The following is a 17,769-nucleotide window of genomic DNA, read 5'->3' on the forward strand; positions in this document are numbered from 1 at the left end:
CTGAGGAGGCAACTGTTCCATGGCTTGTGTCATAAACCTAAAGCATCTTTCCGAGGAAGTGATCGATCAGCATAAAAATCCTACATGGAAATCAAGTAGAGGAGTGGCCCACTGACAAATGAAAAGGGGCTTAAAGGTAAATGTGTCCTTTCTCATCTCTCTGCTGGCCTGCTGAGATAGCCTGCTAACAGCAGAAAAACATTCTTGCAGAATTCTCCTTCCACATGCAGGCAGAGCAATCTTTTAAAAACAGAAAATCAAGTTGTCTTTCCACTGCTTGAAACCTGGCTTCCCAGTTCACTTCCCAGTTGGTTTGTTTGAGTTTTAAAATTTATTTATTTTTGAGAGAGCTGGTGGGGAGTCGGGGGGGGGGGGGGAGGGGGGGAGGCAGGGAGTGAATGAGTGAGAGAGGGGCTGAGGGAGAGAGAGGGAGACAGAGGATCCCAAGCAGGCTCTGCGGCTCAGCACAGAGCCGGATGTGGGGCTCGAACTCACGAGTTGTGAGATCATGACCGGAGCTGAAACCAAGAGTCAAAGGCTTAACCAACTGAGCCCCCCAGGCATTCCCCGCCGCCACCCCCCCCCCCGTATATTTAAATATAAGCTGCAACATACTTTAACATAAATTAAATATAAATTACATGGGGCTGCAACATTTTGCATTTACAGCGTCTTAGAAATCTTTTCACGTTAGCACACGGAGATCGCTCTCTTTGTAGCCTACGAAGCGCTAGACAGGCTACAGCTCCCTTGTCTACTTTCTTTCTTTGTTATTATTTTTTTAAACGTTTTATTTATTTTTGAGAGAGAGCACAAGTAGGGGAGGGGCAGAGAGAGGGGGACAGAGGAGCCCTAGCAACTCTGCACTGATGTGGGGCTTGAACTCACCAACCAGGAGATCATGACTTAAGCGGAAGTCGTAAGCTCAACCGGCTGGGCCACCCAGGTGCCCCAGGTATTCTCTTATTAATGACTATTTAGATAGTTAACCCTTTTCTGCTGGTCTATATAAATGGGGCTGAAGGGAACATTCTACATATGTCTTCTTGTTTTACTTTGAGGGTTTATCTTAAGACACTGAGAAGCAGTTTTATAAACTTCAATAGCCACAGCCAAGTTGCCTTCCAAACTAACTGTGGGCACACCGCACCCGAGGAGTGTGAGCTCTATTTACTCACACCTTTGCCAATATTTTCTTCTCGGTGTTCTGGAATGTCTATTCCTGCGACTCATACCATTCTTTAACTCTAGGAAATTCTTGTGTATTCTTTCTTGAATCATTTCTTTAAATACTGTATCCCTCCACCCTCTCCATTTTCTGCGTGTGAATGGTGGAACTTTGAATCTACACCCCATGTTCCCGGAGTTTCCTTTCCTACTTACCATCTTTTCTCCTGCATGGTGAAAAGGGGGATTTCTTGGCTCCATCTTCCAAGTTACGAACGTGCTCTTGGTCAGAGTGCAGTCCCCGCTTGCACTGCGGGGTTGCTTCCTTGCTGCACTGAGCTGCACCTGCCGCCCACGGCCCCGGAGCGCGTCGCCGGGCGCGCAGCTTGCAGAGCGCACGCGGCCCGAGTCCGGGCCCAACCGTCTGTAGCCAGGTCTTGCCCAGCAGCCATGGGGGCGTCGGGGCGGCTCCTGCACCCGGTGATCCCCGGCGCCCGGGGCTCCGGCAAGCACACCCTGGCTTTGCGCATCACCAAACACTTCCGGCTGAAAAAGTTCTCCAGCGGGGACCTGATCCGAGAAAACATGCTGAGGGACACAGAGATCGGTGTGCTCGCCAAGGTTTTCATGGACCAGGGGAAGCTCATCCCGGACCACGTCATGACCCGAGTGACCCTTCACGAGCTGAAAAATTTCAGCCAGGAGAGCTGGCTGTTGTGTGGTTTCCCCAGAACACCGCGACAAGCTGAGGCCCTGGATAGAGTTTATCAGATACACCTGGTGTTGAACCTGAACGTGCCCTCTGAGGTCATCCAGCAACGCCTCTCTGCTCGCTGGATTCATCCAGGAAGTGGGCGCGTCTACAACCTCGAATTCAAACCTCCCAAAGTGGTTGGCGTGGACGATCTGACCGGCGAGCCTTTCGTTCAGCGTGAGAATGATAGACCAGAGACGCTCATCAAGAGGCTGAAGGTTTACGAAGACCAACCAAACCTGTCCTGGAATATTACCGGAAGAAGGGAGTGTTGGAAACATTCTCCGGAACAGAGACCTACGAGATCTGGCCCTGTATGCATGCTCTCCTGCAAACAAAAGTTCCACAAATAGACCCGAAAGCATCGGTTATTCCATGAGGACACACGCTGGCTGGCAGTTAGCAAGATGAACAGAATCTCTTCTTCTTTTCGTTTACAACTTCCTTGTTCTAAGTACTCCGCCATGTACGAATTCCTTGAAAGTTATATTAGTTGCGTTTCTGTGGATGTTACTTTGTTATTTTGTAAGGATCCGCCAAATGAGTCTCTTGCTGAAACTTGTCTTTGGAGATTTCCTGGTGTGTTTCATCCAGCTATGGGGGCACAATTCAAAATGTCCAAGCTTAAAAAATTCTCTTAGAGCAAGATTAAAAGAGCAATTGGTAGCAATAGGACTTTTGCTCAGGAGGAAAAAGTGATTGGTTTCCTATTTTTCTGGAAAAGTAAAAAATTACATTATATGAATTTGGAGAAAGTATCTAATTCATCAGAGGCTTTTGTATAGCCAGATGCCAAACAAAACAAAACAAAACAAAAAACCCAAAAAACAAACAACAACAACAAAAACAAAACCAAAAAAACCCACATTTCCAGCACATGGGGCATGGTTTTGTGAGATGCTGTATCTATAAAATTCTGTATGTATAGATTCAGATAAAAATAGCTGGATTTATAAATTCAGTACAGAATGCAAATTTACTGTTGCCTTATTTAAACTAAGAAACCTATAAGGTGGCTGTATAAGCTGCATTTATTTTGTTGTTAAACACACTTTCAGTTTACTCAGAATTTTCAAGTTGCTATAAAAATGTATCACATAACATTTAGGAAAATATTACTTGGATATGACTTGTTTTCTCCTGAAAATACATGAGCACTGAAGGATATAACTTATGTTAGAAATTGACATTATGATACAAGCTCTTGGATAAGTACCAGAGTTGAATGAATTTTCCTAAGTGAAAATGTAAATGACATGTTGCATTTTCAGAGGTTACGCGGTTAAGAAATGTGTCTTTAGGATCTGCTTGCCAGTTCTTCTGATCATTCTGCCTTGAAGAGTAACAACATACTTAAAAATAAGAAGAAAAACTTATAACACGATGTAAAATACACATACTTTGTCCTCAGAAGATAGAAATAAATCCAGCATCCTTGGTGGGAAATTTCCTTGACAATATAGTAGCCATAATGAGTAAGCAGGTGTAGCAATGAAAAAGTTTTATATGAGAGGGGAAAAGGACCAGGAAAAGTAATTCAGTTTGCTGAGGGTGGAGTTCTTTATTCCTGACCAAAGAAGTTAATACCTGGGAGCGTTCACGTACATCCTCTCTTAAGGGGAAAAAATCCTGCCAGTGTCTGCAATCTGACCAGCCATTAAAAAAAAATTTTTTTTAATGTTTATTTATTTTTGAGTGTGTGTGTGTGTGTGTGTGTGTGTGTGTGTGTGAACAAGGGGGAGGGGCAGATAGAGAGAGGGAGACACAGAATCCCAAGCAGGCTCCAGGTTCTGAGCTGTCATCAGGGAGCCCAACGTGGGGGTCAGGCCAGGGAACCAAGAGATCATGACCTGAGGTGAAGTCGGGGACTTAACTGACTGAGCCACTCAGGTGCCCCATGACTAGCCATTTTTAAATCATTATTCTAGATTCCTGCCTGGCATTGGGAAGACACATGCTTATGTAGTGTGGCCTGGTAGGAGTGGGCAGTAAGAGAGCTAGAGGAGAAACACAACTATATCTTCTTTACTGTTAATTTCAGTTGGTGCTAAATCAAATGAAACAAGTCCTTGCACCCGCTGTTATTAACAGCCTTTGAAAATGGGGCCTATTTTACTCCAAGCACTCAAAATACAAATACCAGCAAGTGTTCTATATCTAGGAGAAAAACTTCTCTTTCTGTTCGATGGATTTTTCTTTTTTTAGATATTTTTTTTAAATGTTTGTTTATTTTTGAGAGATAGAGCGGAGGCAGGGGAGGGGCAGAGAGAGAGAGAAAGAGAGAGAGAGAGAGAGAGAGAGAGAGAGAGGGAGACACAGAATCCGAAGCAGGCTCCGGGCTCTGAGCTGTCAGCACAGAGCCTCATGCAGGGCTCAAACCCACAAAATGCAAGATCATGACCTGAGCTGAAGTTGGAGGCTTAACCGACTTGAGCCACCCAGGCGCCCAATTGTATTTTTCATTTGCTGTCAATTTTTCAAAAGGGACCAAGACTTTTGAAAAAGGTTAAGGAATACAGGGGCATCTAGGTGGCTCAGTCAGTTGAGCAACTGAGTCTTGATTTCAGCTCAGGTCATGATCCCAGGGTCATGGGATTGAGCTCCATGTCAGGCTCCGCACTGAGCATGGAACCCGCTTAAGATTCTCTCTCTCTCTCTCTCTCTCTCTCTCTCTCTCAAATAATAATTTAGGGGCGTCTGGGTACCCCAGTCTGTTAAGCATCCAGCTTTGGCTCAGGTCACGATCTTGTGGTCCCCTTGGGTTTGAGACCTGTGTCGGGCTCTGTGCTGACAGCTCAGAGCCTGGAGCCTGCTTCGGATTCTGTGTCTCCCTCTCTCTCTGCCCCTCCCCCACTCACACTCTGTCTCTCTCTCTCAAAAATAAACATTTAAAAATTTTTTAAATAATTTAAAAAATAAATAAAAGTGCTATGGAAAACATTTAATTCTTCTTAATACTTTCTATAATGACTCACTCAGATACTATGGGCTTTCCAGAAAAGTGAACTACCAAAACTCTGAGCTATCACTAGTCACTAGGTTATAAAACACACATTCATCTTCGTTATACTAAAATTACATTTCAGAAAAAAAAAGATGTTTCATCTGCTGGTTCAAGGATCAAATTTTAATCTCCCTGACTCTTCTAGTTGATTTATTTGTGACTGCTTTATCCTCACACGTCAGAGAAATTTGCTGATGCTTATTTATTTTTTTAATTGAAGCAGAGTTGACGTATAATATTAGCGTCAGGCATACAGCACAGCAGTTTGACAATTCCGTACAATTACATTCTGCAATGCTCACCGCAAAAAGCGTGGTCACCATACAATGTTATTGCGATATGATTGACTATATTCACTACGTCGTACTTTTCATCCACGTGACTTAATCTTACAGCTGGAAGTTTGTACGTTTTCATCCCCTCTGCCAATTTTGCCCATCCCCACATCCCCCTCCCCTCTGGCAATCACCAGTCTGTTGGATTTATGAGTCTGTTTCTGCTTTTTGTTTGTTCATTTGTTTTGTTTTTTAGATTCCACATTTGAGTGAAATCATATAGGATTTGTCTTTGTGAAGTCGTAAGGTATTTGTCTCTGTCTGGCTTTTTCTTGAATCCTCTTTTGCTTGCTCTATTCTTTATCTTGCCTGGGTGTTGTGTATTTTGTGGAGTTTGTTGTCTTTTGTAGTGTTGGTCTTTCTCCAAAGTGTGGTGATCTTGACTCTTTGACCTTCTATCTAGTTGAGATTCTCCGTTAGTCTGTATTCTCTGTCAGTGGCTCTGATCTGCTTAGGGAGATTGCTTGTCTGAATTGGACTGCCCTCAGGGACAATGAAGGGTAAGCCACTGGGTGAGATTTCGCTGGGGTGTTCAGGTCTACCCTATTCCCCTGGCAATGGTCAGCCCCAAGACACATGGCCATGCCCATGTAATTTGGGCTCCCTGGCTATGACTCCTACAGGAAGGCTGACATTTTGTCACAGCTGTTGAAGTCAAGAGAAGACAGAAGGGCTTCAGTGGAGGATGAATCGTTGGCCCCACCTGCAGCAGCAGCCCAAGGACCTCCATGTTGATTGTCTTTGATACCCTCCCGATCCTGGTGTCTGCCACCTTTGAGGATGGAGCAGGCTTGATGTTCCCTGTACCTTTCCAACAATCATCTTCTGTGTGCATTTTAGATTGGGCTTTCTATCTTTGCATCAATCCACTCTACATGCCATATTTCAGGATCTATCCTGGTTTCTGGTTCACTGAAAGTTTCACTTCTTACTAAGGATCATCAGTTAAGACTCTTGCTGCAGGAGGGAAGAAGTTGTAGGACTAAGTAGGATAGTTAGTCCACCATCCTGAAATGGAACCAGAATTCTTTGTCCATCCTCAAAATATATGAGTCACCAGAGTGGCAGCTTTTAACTTGGGCTGCACAGTAGAATCACCTGGGGAGCTTTAAGACAACATTGATACACCAGCCATTTGGATTGAATTATCAGGTGTGTGGGGAGGGGGAAGCAGAATCACGGTCATTGCTATGTTTACTGTATTTTGAAAGATCCCTAGGGGTGCCTGGGTGGCTCAGTGGGTTAAGCGTCCAGCTCTTGGTTTCAGCTCAGGTCATGATCTTGCAGTTGGGGGGTGGAGCCCTGCGTCAGGCTCTGCACTGATAGCAAGAAGCCTGCTTGGGATTCTCTTTCTCTCCCTCTCTTTCTGACCCTCCCCTGCTTATGCCCTCTCTCTCTCAAGAGAAATAAATTAACTTTAAAAAATTATTAAAAAAAATAATAATAAAAAAGCTCCCTAGCTTTTACAAGTCATATCCTATAGTGCTGAGTGGATTAACTCTAAGAGCACCAGCCTCCAAATCGGTATTCAGAAGAGACTCAGAACCACCTGGTACTCTCACCACCTGGAACTTACATCATAAAGGCTCTGTCCCCCTGGTCACTCCCCCCACCCCCCACAAATGAATATTTAAGCAATGGATATTTTTATCATTTTATCATCAATCATTACCATGGATGATAGGTTTCATTTCTCACTTTATCTGTGTTGCTGTTCAAATGCCACATTAAATGTCACCCTCATTAGCTGGGTTTTTGGAAGCCTGCTTAAATAAACACCTTTTCCTGTGTGGCTAGTTGGTCAGGTTCTCTGATGTCTCTACAGCATTTCAACTCAGCTAATGAGGTTCATTTTCCAGTGCACGGGTTGTGGAACCAACTGGCAATGAAATCATGATATATGGGTTTGATGTTGTCTAATCTTCAACAGTGTTTATTTGGTTCTAACTAAAAACCCGGGATGAGGGGGGAGGTCAATTAAATGGACACTGAAGATGAAGGAACCCAAAACACAATGTGTTTGTCTGAAAAACAGCTACATTTTATCTTAGGAAATGACATAAACTTAGGTACACTGAAATGGGAACACGTCTATGGGCAACTGTGGGATGTCCTTATTCTCTCCAATTAGGCCAATGATCGAGGTCTAGGTCCTTGGTCTTCTAAAAAAATTTTTAATGTTTTATTTTTGAGAGAGACAGAGACAGAGACAGAGACAGAGTACAAGTAGGGGAGGGGCAGAGAGAGAGGGAGACACAGAATCCGAAGCAGGCTCCAGGCTCTGAGCTGTCAGCACAGAGCCTGATGTGGGGCTTGAACTCGTGAACTGCGAGATCACGACCTAAGCCGAAGCCGGACACTCAACCCCTAGGTCCCTGGTCTTCTGAGGTCCTTGCACACTTTTGGTGGGGGACCATCTAGACAACCTTACAGTAGTGCCTTCTCCAGAAAGAGCAGGCAAACAGCAGGTATGCAGAATAAATAATGGGTCTGAACAGAGTGCAGCTGGGGAGTAAGTATGAGGAAGAAGGAAAGAACACTGAAGACACGTGTAGGAAGACTTTGAATATGACACAGGGACACCACCCTCAGCAAGCTGAGAAAGTGTGCATAATATCAAGAGACTAGAAAACATATTCAAAATTGGTGGTGGTAGTGCAAGTACTCAAAAAGACTGGGATTTTCTCTCTCTCTCTCTCTCTCTCTTTCAATGTTTGTTTTTGAGAGAGAGAAAGCACACACAGGGGGAGGGGCAGAGAGAGAGGGAGATCGAGGATACCAAGCAGGCTCCATGCTGTCAGCACAGAGCCTGATGCAGGGCTCAGACTCACAAATGGCGAGATCATGACCTGAGCCGAAATCAAGAGTTGGACACTTAACAGACTGAGCCACCCAGGTACCCCAAGGATTGGGATTTTCTATAGGTAATCAGAATGTGTTTAATGGAGCAGACATCAGGCCACATGGATACCGAATTTGGCTATTGTCAAAGTGGAAGCCTTTGGGAATTGATCAGCTATCCCCCTGAGCCAGCATTTCCAAGATGGCAAACATGCACCCAGTCACAATTCTTTGGGTAAAGGAAGAAGCCACCAAGTAGAAAAAAGTAGGAGGAAATTAGGTTAGAGGTTGACTGGAAAGACTCAGAAGAGAATGGGCAATTGATTATTCAGTAGGACACGGGATTTGAGGGTGGATTGCATTAGAAGGAAATCTCTGGAACGAAGAAAGAAATCACAAAAATATGGACAAGAGGATTGATGGAATTGTGGTAGGAGAAAAGGAACAGACCCAAGCCTAGTGGTAATGAGCTCTAGTTCTGTTTTCTCAATGTTTTTATTTCTCCTTATGAAAAATGAAAAATCAGTCCTACTATATCCCTTGAGCACTGGGACATTGGTAAGAACCATTAACCTGGGTAAGTAAAGAGGGCCCCGTAAATTACTTTGAAGCAAATGAAGTCTTACTGGGGTTTCCATCTAGCAAGAATAGGGTGTGCCTCCTGTTGTCATTACCATTTGGAATGGCCAGTTCACGAGGCTCTCAAAGGTGGGAACAGCCCATGCAATGTGTGATCGTTTCAGAAATCATTTGAGAACCCATGAAAATCTCTAGCAAGTTTAACAATCCTAGAATCTTCCTTTTCTTGATCTCCCTAACAGCTCTCTCAGAAGTTAACTTATTTATTTATTTATTTATTTACCTATCTATCTACCTTTGGGAGTGTTGTAAGCAAGGTAGGGGCAGAGAGAGAGGGAAAGAGGATTCAAAGCGGGTTCTGCACTGACAGCAGTGAGCCCAATGCGGGGCTTGAACCCACACACTGTGAGACCATGACCTGAGCTGAAGTCGGACGCTCAACCAATTGAGCCACCCAGGCGCCCCAAAAGTTAACAAATTTAAGCAGTGAGGCATCCAGATGACATTTCTGTAAGTATACGGAGCGTGGGCCCAGAGTTAGCCTTTCCAAGTGACAGCAAGGCAAGATTCAGGCTATCGCAAAGACAGTCTCACAGCACAGTTTTCAACTGAGGGGTTTGTTAATAGCTCTCTTGTCACTTGAAACGCCCTTGCGAAATGCAGTAGCCAGGAACGTTCAGGAGATGAAATCTTACCAGGAAGTCGTCGGGACTGCTGAGTCCCAGAGAGTTATACCACGTGCTGGCCAATGCTGCTTCTGCACTTGTGGTCCCAGGGGGAGGGAGATGTCAAGTTCTCAAAACCAAAACCAAACTCAAACTGAAACCAACAACTCTAACAAGAGCAGCAATGCATAAGAACAATTCACATCCCGTTTGTAAGAACAATTCAGATCCCTTTCGGGGACACTGTCCTTCTATTTGGATGGCTTTGTGCTCCCAGCTCCCTATTGGATATGCTGTTTGCTCTTTTCTTTCCCTTAAACCATGATTTGCTGTTTCAGGAAAATTAAAAAAAGCCCTCCTATTGCCCACAGGTCCTTCCTCTTCGTCTAAGTCACAGTAAGGCTCAGAATCATCTCAGAAGACTTAACACAGTGACTGAGAACTCATTATAGAATAAAAATGAAGGATATAAGAGGGTGGAGGGAGTGATGCTGTCTATAGCTTGGATGGGGGTGAGGTGGGATGTGGGAGAGCCAGGAGGGAGGTCAAGAAAATGGTCCAGAAAAGGAGGTGGATGGAGAAGCTTCTGCCGCCCATCCACCTAGGGCAAGGCTGAGTGGTGATTAGATGTCTTTCTTGGTTCAGGAAAACCTTCCTCCTCACCCCCTACAGAGCAATTGCTAAAAGTTTTCTCTGATACAACAGGCACTTGCCATGCGTAATCCTTAGGGGTGACTAAGCTTTTGTTGCACTGGTATTTTGCAATACTTCTAAGCAACTGCTTCCTTCCTCCTTGTACTGAAGCATCTGCTCCCAGGAAAGAATGTCCATTCTGGGCTCTGATGCATTGCAGCCGAGGATTGCCTGGAGTGAGCTCATCACTGCCTCCGTGATGTCTCCCGTGCATTTGCAGACAGTCGCGTGATCACTCTTTCAGTGACCTAAAGCTGAACAGCCAGCTGAGCATTATGACACTGGTAGCTTTAGAACCTAGCTAGTGGTGTCACAATCAGCATGAGCTATCAGGTAAACATTCATGGGAACGTCACGAGAACATGTTCACACAGCTATGCGTGTGTGTGTGTGTGTGTGTGTCAGGGTGGGGGCGCAGGTACCTTATTTCCAAACTTACATCTAAAAGTGAAAATCCCTGGAGTGCCTGGGTGGCTCAGTCGGTTAAGCCTCTGGCTCTTGGTCTCAGCTCAGGTCATAATCTCACAGTTCGTGAGTTTGAGCCCCGCATCTGTCAGTGTGTAGCCTGCTTGGGACTCTCTCTCTCTCTCTCTCTCTCTCTCTCTCTCTCAAAATAAATAAATAAAGCTGTAAAAAATTCTTAAAAAATAAATAAAAATGTAAAAATCCCTGGCACACCTGGGTGTCAGTTGGTTAAGCGTCGGACTCCTGACTTTGGCTCAGGTCATAATCTCACGGTTTGTGAGTTCAAGCCCCTCACTGGACTCTACACTGACAGTGTGCATTCTCTCTCTCACTCTCTCTGCCCCTTCTCTACTTTGTCTCTCTTTCTCTCTCTCAAGATAAATAAAAACAAAAAAGGGTGGGGGAATCCCAAACATGCCTCAGTCTTGAGCTGCATTAACAAGTTCGTGCATTCTTACGAACCACACGCTCCGCACAGCCCCAAGTATGTACCTGCTTAGCACTCAGACATCTGGTAAAATCCACTTGTTCCCACCCCCCCTAAAGAGGTAGTAGGAAGGTGCATGTGTGGATCACCAGGACAGAGCTGAACCAGTCAACTCAGTGGGTTTGCGTGCTCAATCTAATCCTTAGAGAAGTCGGGCTCTGCCTGAGGGGCCACACTCTCCCCGAGAATAGACTCCATGACTTCCTTACCCTGCCCACACTCTCCACCTATTTTAGATAGTACATGACTCTGACTCACAGAAAAGAGCAAAGAACTGCATGATGGTTTGAAAACATGCCTCACACCCACTCCCTTGGGCAAGAACCCAAAAGAACTCAGGCCTCTGGGAGCCAGTGTTGGGGACCGTTTCTTCTTCCAGCATTTACAAACAGACCCAATGAGTGAGGTCACCGAAACTGAGCAAGAGACAAGCAAGCATTTGAAGATCCTTCCCAAACGTACAAGTTGAGCACTTGAGCCAAAATGTGGGGGCCAAAAATAAATAAATAAATAAATAAGTCGTTTCTAGCTTGATGTCTTCTATGATATAGTTAGCCGTGCTCAGATGCTGTGGGTGGAAAGGAGCCTAAAAGGGTCCATATCAACAGGGTCCTGAGGCCACCAAGAATGTGCAGTGCAGAACTTTTTTGAAGGGGCCAGTGGCCTCAGGTGATGTCATGGAAATGAAGTGCCATACAGTCCAGTGGCCTTCCCTGTAGCATCTTGCCTTTGCTAGGTTAATCCTCAGCTGTGGTCTTAGCGAGAGCACTTTTGGCAGCCAGATCTGAAACCCACTCAAATTTGCTCAGATAAATTTTGTGTTGTGCAGGGGAGCAGGGAGAAGGGAGGACGCTCACTCTCTGTAGGAAAGTGTTAGGGACTCAGGAACTGCTCATGAACCGGACCTCCTAGGGACAGGAACCAGGGTTCATCAGAAGCCTCCACAGCCAGAACCAGGCTCCTTCTCTTAGTACAGGCTCACTGGCTCCCCTCCTGCACCACACCTGTAACAGTGGGTCTAAAACAAAAAAATCACTTGAGTCACTCAGACTCGGCACCTGATGAGCAAAGGGAGTGGTAGGGACCCTGAGCCACGCATATAAAATTCTCCATTTGTCCCGTCCCCTGTAAGTTTGCTACAGGTTCATTTCCTCTAAGCAGAACCCCCATGGACAGCTCCAGAATCTGGAGAGTGACTGGAGGTGCTCCTGGATGGACACTCATGGGAACATGTGTGATCTTTGGATGCGTGTCCTAAAAAGTCTGCAAAGTCCCAAATGCACCTCAAGTCTGGCCTCTGTGCCATCAGCATGCTTAATCTTAGATCGTCACAATTTCCACACAGTTTGCTCTGGAAGCCCACCCATCTTACAATGCGCAAGAGTCTAGTTTTTAAGCGTTGGCAATCATTTTGAATTGCAAACCCTGCAGGCCAAGCAAACATGTTGTGCTTCATATGTGTCCCATGGGCGGCTGGTTTGTGGCAACTGGTGCCCTGGTGCCTTAGCTTCTGTTCCACGTATCTGTTTCCTTATGTTCCTCAACCATATCGGCAAATTCTATCTACGTCTCTGAGTTCAGAATCCCTCAAGAGTAATTTCTCTGGTTTCCGGCTGGGTTGGGGGCCATTCCTGGTCCAATCACATGGGGGGTACGATGGTCCTTTCTAGAAGGCAGAGGTGAGTGGAGTTGTAGGTGACCATTGTTGACATTGCCAGAATTGGTTTCCTCTTTGGATCACGATCTTGAACTGAGAAAGTTCTTACGTGAACTTTCTAATCCTTCCTATAAGTAAAAGGGATCGGCAATGATCAGGTGCCCGGTGTAAATTTCCCAGCATGCTTTGAGGTGGTGATCTGCCCCTGACAGGGACTGTGACTGGCATCTCCACCAATTACTTTCTGGTCAGTTGTTGAGAACTGAGGTGAATATGGGCCATCACCCAAGCTTTTTGTGGGGTCAAGATAGACTCTTTTCTCTGTTTTTCTTCCTCACATTTACAAATGATACTCCTCCTCCTTTACAACTCTTGCTTGGAAATCGGTCTATGCCTGATGGTTCCTCCTGTAGGAAGAATTCCAGAATATTCTCTCGCCAGTAAGAAAAAGAATTGACAGTCGTCAGTTTCTAAGGAGAGCTAATTGTCTCCACACAGTTCTTACTTTCAGAAATGGTACAAAAGGCTGGTGATGGTACATTTCTTTCTGCTTGCTTGGTCTGATCACATAATTTGCGTTCAGATCCAGCTTTTTCCAAGTCTCTGTGACTCCATTCAGTTTGTGCGTTGCGAAAGACAGCATTGCTCAGTCTTACAAAGATTTCTTTTCAAACATCCCATTTCTGGAAGGCAGCACCAATGTCCGTCACTGTTCTTCCTACCTACCCAAGGCGGAGAGTAGAAGAGCCCACTTGATTTGGGGCTGGAACATCTGAGTTGTGAATCCAGCTCAGTATTTATTGGCTGCTCTGAAAGTCTATAAAAACAGAGGCAGAGGCCCCTGGGTGGCTTAGTCGGTTCAACGTCTGACTCTTGGCTTCGACTCAGGTTACGATCCCACGGTCCATGGGCTCAAGCCCCATATCGGACTCTGCACTGACAGTGAGGGGCCTGCTTGGGATTCTCTCTCTCCCTCCCTCCCTCCCTCTCTCTCTGCCCCTCCCTCCCTCTCTCTCTCTCTTTCTCTAAAAATAAATAAACTTAAAAAAAAAAAAACAGAGGCAAAAAAGTGGAACAAAAATGAAACTAGGATGGCTCCTTTAGGTTTGGAAGAGAAAAAGCTTAGGGAGCCCCTAGGAAAACTTTGGAATTACTTTACCTTTCTGCAGGGAATCCTAGACCAGGAAATCCATCCATGCCTGGAGAATACCCCTAAAACATGTATACGTTTTCTAGCCCCGATTTATTTTCAACCCCAAATTCAGGATAACAAAAAGCCCGAAGACTTTTTGCCCCAAATCCTTTTTTAAGTCTCAAATCTTTGGTGTGGTCTGGGAGCCTCTAATCTCTAACATATCAAAGAAGAATTATATATTGGGGCTGTAAGGGGAGTCCCCCTTTCCCCTCTCATTTAACACTGGAAAAAATCATTAAGCACAGAAGTCTACACACTGGTGTAGTGGACACTTAATTGTCTGTTGACTCCTTCTCCTGCCCCTGGTAACAATATACTGATTTTTCTTTGAACTTGCACCAGCAGCATTGGCCCCCAACTTATGCCTCTGGCTATAGGCTCAGACACGAGGTCTGGGCCTACAAAATTGCAGGGACAGTGATGGGTACAGAAATGGTTATGTGTTGGGGTGCCTGGGTAGCTCAGTTGGTTAAGCATCTGACTTTGGCTCAGGTCATGATCTTTGGGGTTTGTGAGTTAGAGTCCCACATCAGGCTCTGCTGACAGCTTAGAGCCTGGAGCCTGCTTTGGATTCTGTGTCTCCCTCTCTCTCTGCCCTTCCCCCATTCATGCTCTGTCTCTCTCTCTCTCTCTCAAACATAAATAAAACATTAAAAAAAAAAAAAGAAATGGGCATATGTGTCCCAAACTAAGCATAAAATCAGCCCTGACATTGTTGGAACTATACGCAAAGAGGTATCTGACACTGGGACTGCTAAACTGGTAGATGGAGCCCTTAGGGTCGATATTTAGCCCCTTGTAGGGAACGCCAGCCTATGAATGAAACTAACACAGAGGAAAGGGAGGGAAGCAGTGACAGTGTCCTTCACCCACTGTTTAAAGCCTTGGATCTGAACAGGCTTGAAATCACCTACCAGCTTTCCAGTTATACGGATCAATAAATCCCTATTTTTCTTTAAGCCACTTCATGTTGGGCATGCATTTCTGTTTCCTTTTTGATATCTCTTTCTTTATTTATGTATTTATGTATTTATTTTGAGAGAGAGAGAGAGAGCAGGGGAGGGGCAGAGAGAGAGAGACGGAGAGAGAGAGAGAGAGAATCCCAAGGAGGCTCTGCACTGCCAGTGCAGAGCTGGATGCTGGGCTCGAACCCACGAACTGTGACATCACGAACTGAACCAAAATCAAGAGTCAGACACTCAACTGACTGAGTTACCCAGGTGCCCCTGGGCATGCATTTCTGAACCCGAATGGCTGGGACTAATATACCTGGTCTAGGGACAAATTCCTAGATCTCATAATTCCTTTATACTCCTCCCTCTCTCTTCACTGCTGTGAGACTTCATCACCTCGTGTTACTCTATGTGAGAATCCTTCCCTGGAAGGCACCACTCCTTAGACATGAGTTTTCCTGATCATCCCCCAGTAATCCTTTCTGGACCGCGGGGTTGCCAAGGTTCAGATTTTCTCATGAAAGTATGCCGTCCCCTAGAAATAACTGTCCTAAAACGGAAGCACCAGCTGAGATGTTCTTGTGAGCTCCCCAGGGCCATGAGCTCCTTTGGAAACAAATGTCACCTCTCCTGCCATCTGTCTCATGGCGCATGGCTCTCTTCCTGCAGTCTTCCCACTGCGTTTCCATCCTGCTCTCTTAAGCAGAGCTCACTTGCTATAAGACAGAGTCAGGTACACCTGGCCTTCATTTGAAGCCCGAGTAAATAAGCTCCAGGACATATGCCAGCTCCCGTCAGAGCCCGCGTGTCCTCGTTCACTGGCAAGAAACAAACAAAACAACTCCTGGTGAAAACTACCTGGAGGCCACTGAGTGTGACCCGGATCCTGTGTTCAGGCAGAATATCACCATCTGCCCCAGCGCAGGTGGACAGAATCCCTAGCTGGCTCAGCATTCCTTCGAGAGCTTCTTTCCTCTGCTCTGGGCTCCCCCATCCTCCCCGTGGACACTGGGAAGGTGAGGTCCTTGGAGAGTCCATAATATCAGACATTCAAGGAGAGGGGACAGGAGGAAGGGGAGGGAGAGAAGAATGGGCCACAGAGACGGGAGGCAGACGACAACACCTTCGTTGTAACCATTCAAATTCGTTCAGACGGGAAATCAGAGTGTGCCTTAGATATTATGACAATGACGTTGGAGGAGATCTAATGACTACAAACTGCTGTTTAATTTAGGAACTTAGGCTTTGAGCAAATCTATGCTACTAGTAATTTTTTTCTTAATGGAGAGGAAGACAGTGGAGAGCAAATTCAATCCATACAAAAATACATTCAGTGACGAGTAAAAGCCTCTTTCCCTTCAGTTAGCAGGTTTTTATTTCCTCCTAGGAAATATGTATCCATATTTTTATAGTTATTTATACAAAGGAGATCAAAGTACACCTGCTTTTTTATGACTTCCTTGTTTTCAATTAATAATAAGACCCAATGGAGCACCTGGGTAGCTCAGTCAGGTGGGCATCCAACTCTTGATTTCGGCTCAGGTCATGGTCGCGCAGTTCGTGAGTTCAAGCCCCACATAGGGCTCTTCACTACAGTGCAGAGCCTGTTGGGATTCTCTCTCTCCTTCTCTCTCTGCCCCTACTCTGCTTGCTCTCTCTCTCAAAATAAATAAATACACTTAAAAAATTTTTTTTAATTAATAAGACCCAAGGCTCTTTCCTAGAAACACAAACAGGCCTAACTCATTCATTGAATGGCTGCCTGCTATCCCACTGAAGGTTCATTCCTGTAACCAGTCCCCATGGGGGCTGTTTGTTTGTTTTGGGTTTTTTTACAGTGTTTGTTCTTGCAAATGATACTATTTCTTTTTTTTTAAAGGATATATTTTTTATTTTTATTTTTTTATTATGAAATTTATTGTCAAATTGGTTTCCATACAACACCCAGTGCTCACCCCAACAGGTGCCCTCCTCAATGCCCATCACCCACTTTCCCCTCTCCCCCAAACCCCCATCCACCCTCAGTTTATTCTCTGTATTTACGAGTCTCTTAGGGTTTGCCTCCCTCCCTCTCTGTTTGTAACTATTTTTTTCCCCTTCGTTTCCCCCACGGTCTTCTGTTAAGTTTCTCAAGGTCCACATATGAGTGAAAATATATGATATCTGTCCTTCTCTGCCTGACTTATTTCACTCAGCATAATACCTTCCAGTTCCATCCACATGGCTGCAAATGGCCAGATTTCATTCTTTCTCATCGCCACGTAGTATTCCATTGTGTATATAAACCACATCTTCTTTATCCATTCGTCAGTTGATGGACATTTAGGCTCTTTCCATAATTTGGCTGTTGTTGAAAGCGCTGCTATAAACATTGGGGTACAAGTGCCCCTATGCATCAGCACTCCTGTATCCCTTGGGTAAATTCCTAGCGGTGCTATTGCTGGGTCGTAGGGTAGTTCTATTTTTAATTTTTTCAGGAGCCTCCACACTGTTTTCCAGAGAGGCTGCACTGATACTGATACTATTTATTTTCTTCTCTTTTCTTTTCTTTTCTTTTCTTTTTTTTTTCCTTTTCTCTTAAGTTTACTTACTTATTTGGAGAGAGAGAGAGAGAGAGCATGAGTGGGGGGAGGGCAGAGAGATGGAGACAGAATTTCAAGCAGGCTGCACACTGTCAGTGCAGAGCTTGACGCAGGAACTCGAACTCATGAACCGTGAGCTCATGACCTGAGCCGAGAACAAGAGTCAACCCAACTGAGCCACCCGGGTGCCCCAAAGATATTATATCCACAGTTTGAAGTCCTGACTGAAAATGCTCAGTCAATGAATCTATACACTTTACTTTTTGAGAGATGATAGCGAATAGTGCCTTGTTTATGAACAATAAACAGTCGCCTATATTGATCAGCAGTAAGACTCTGCATGTAACTAAAAACCTAAGGTAACTTTGGCTTAACCATATGAAAGTTCACTC

At 45.1% G+C, this 17,769-nt stretch overlaps 1 long non-coding RNA gene and 1 pseudogene across 1 annotated transcript in view; one reads left to right on the forward strand and one right to left on the reverse strand.

The window, feature by feature from the left end:
• LOC128314949 (uncharacterized) overlaps nt 1-17,769 on the reverse strand; it is a 152,569-nt gene that overhangs the window by 56,371 nt on the left and 78,429 nt on the right. The gene's annotated exons all lie outside the window — the stretch shown is intronic.
• Nucleotides 1,585-2,713, forward strand: LOC106978914 (GTP:AMP phosphotransferase AK3, mitochondrial-like; annotated as a pseudogene).

Source organism: Acinonyx jubatus, chromosome A1 (assembly GCF_027475565.1).
Source record: "Acinonyx jubatus isolate Ajub_Pintada_27869175 chromosome A1, VMU_Ajub_asm_v1.0, whole genome shotgun sequence".
NCBI classification, from domain to species: Eukaryota; Metazoa; Chordata; class Mammalia; order Carnivora; family Felidae; genus Acinonyx; species Acinonyx jubatus.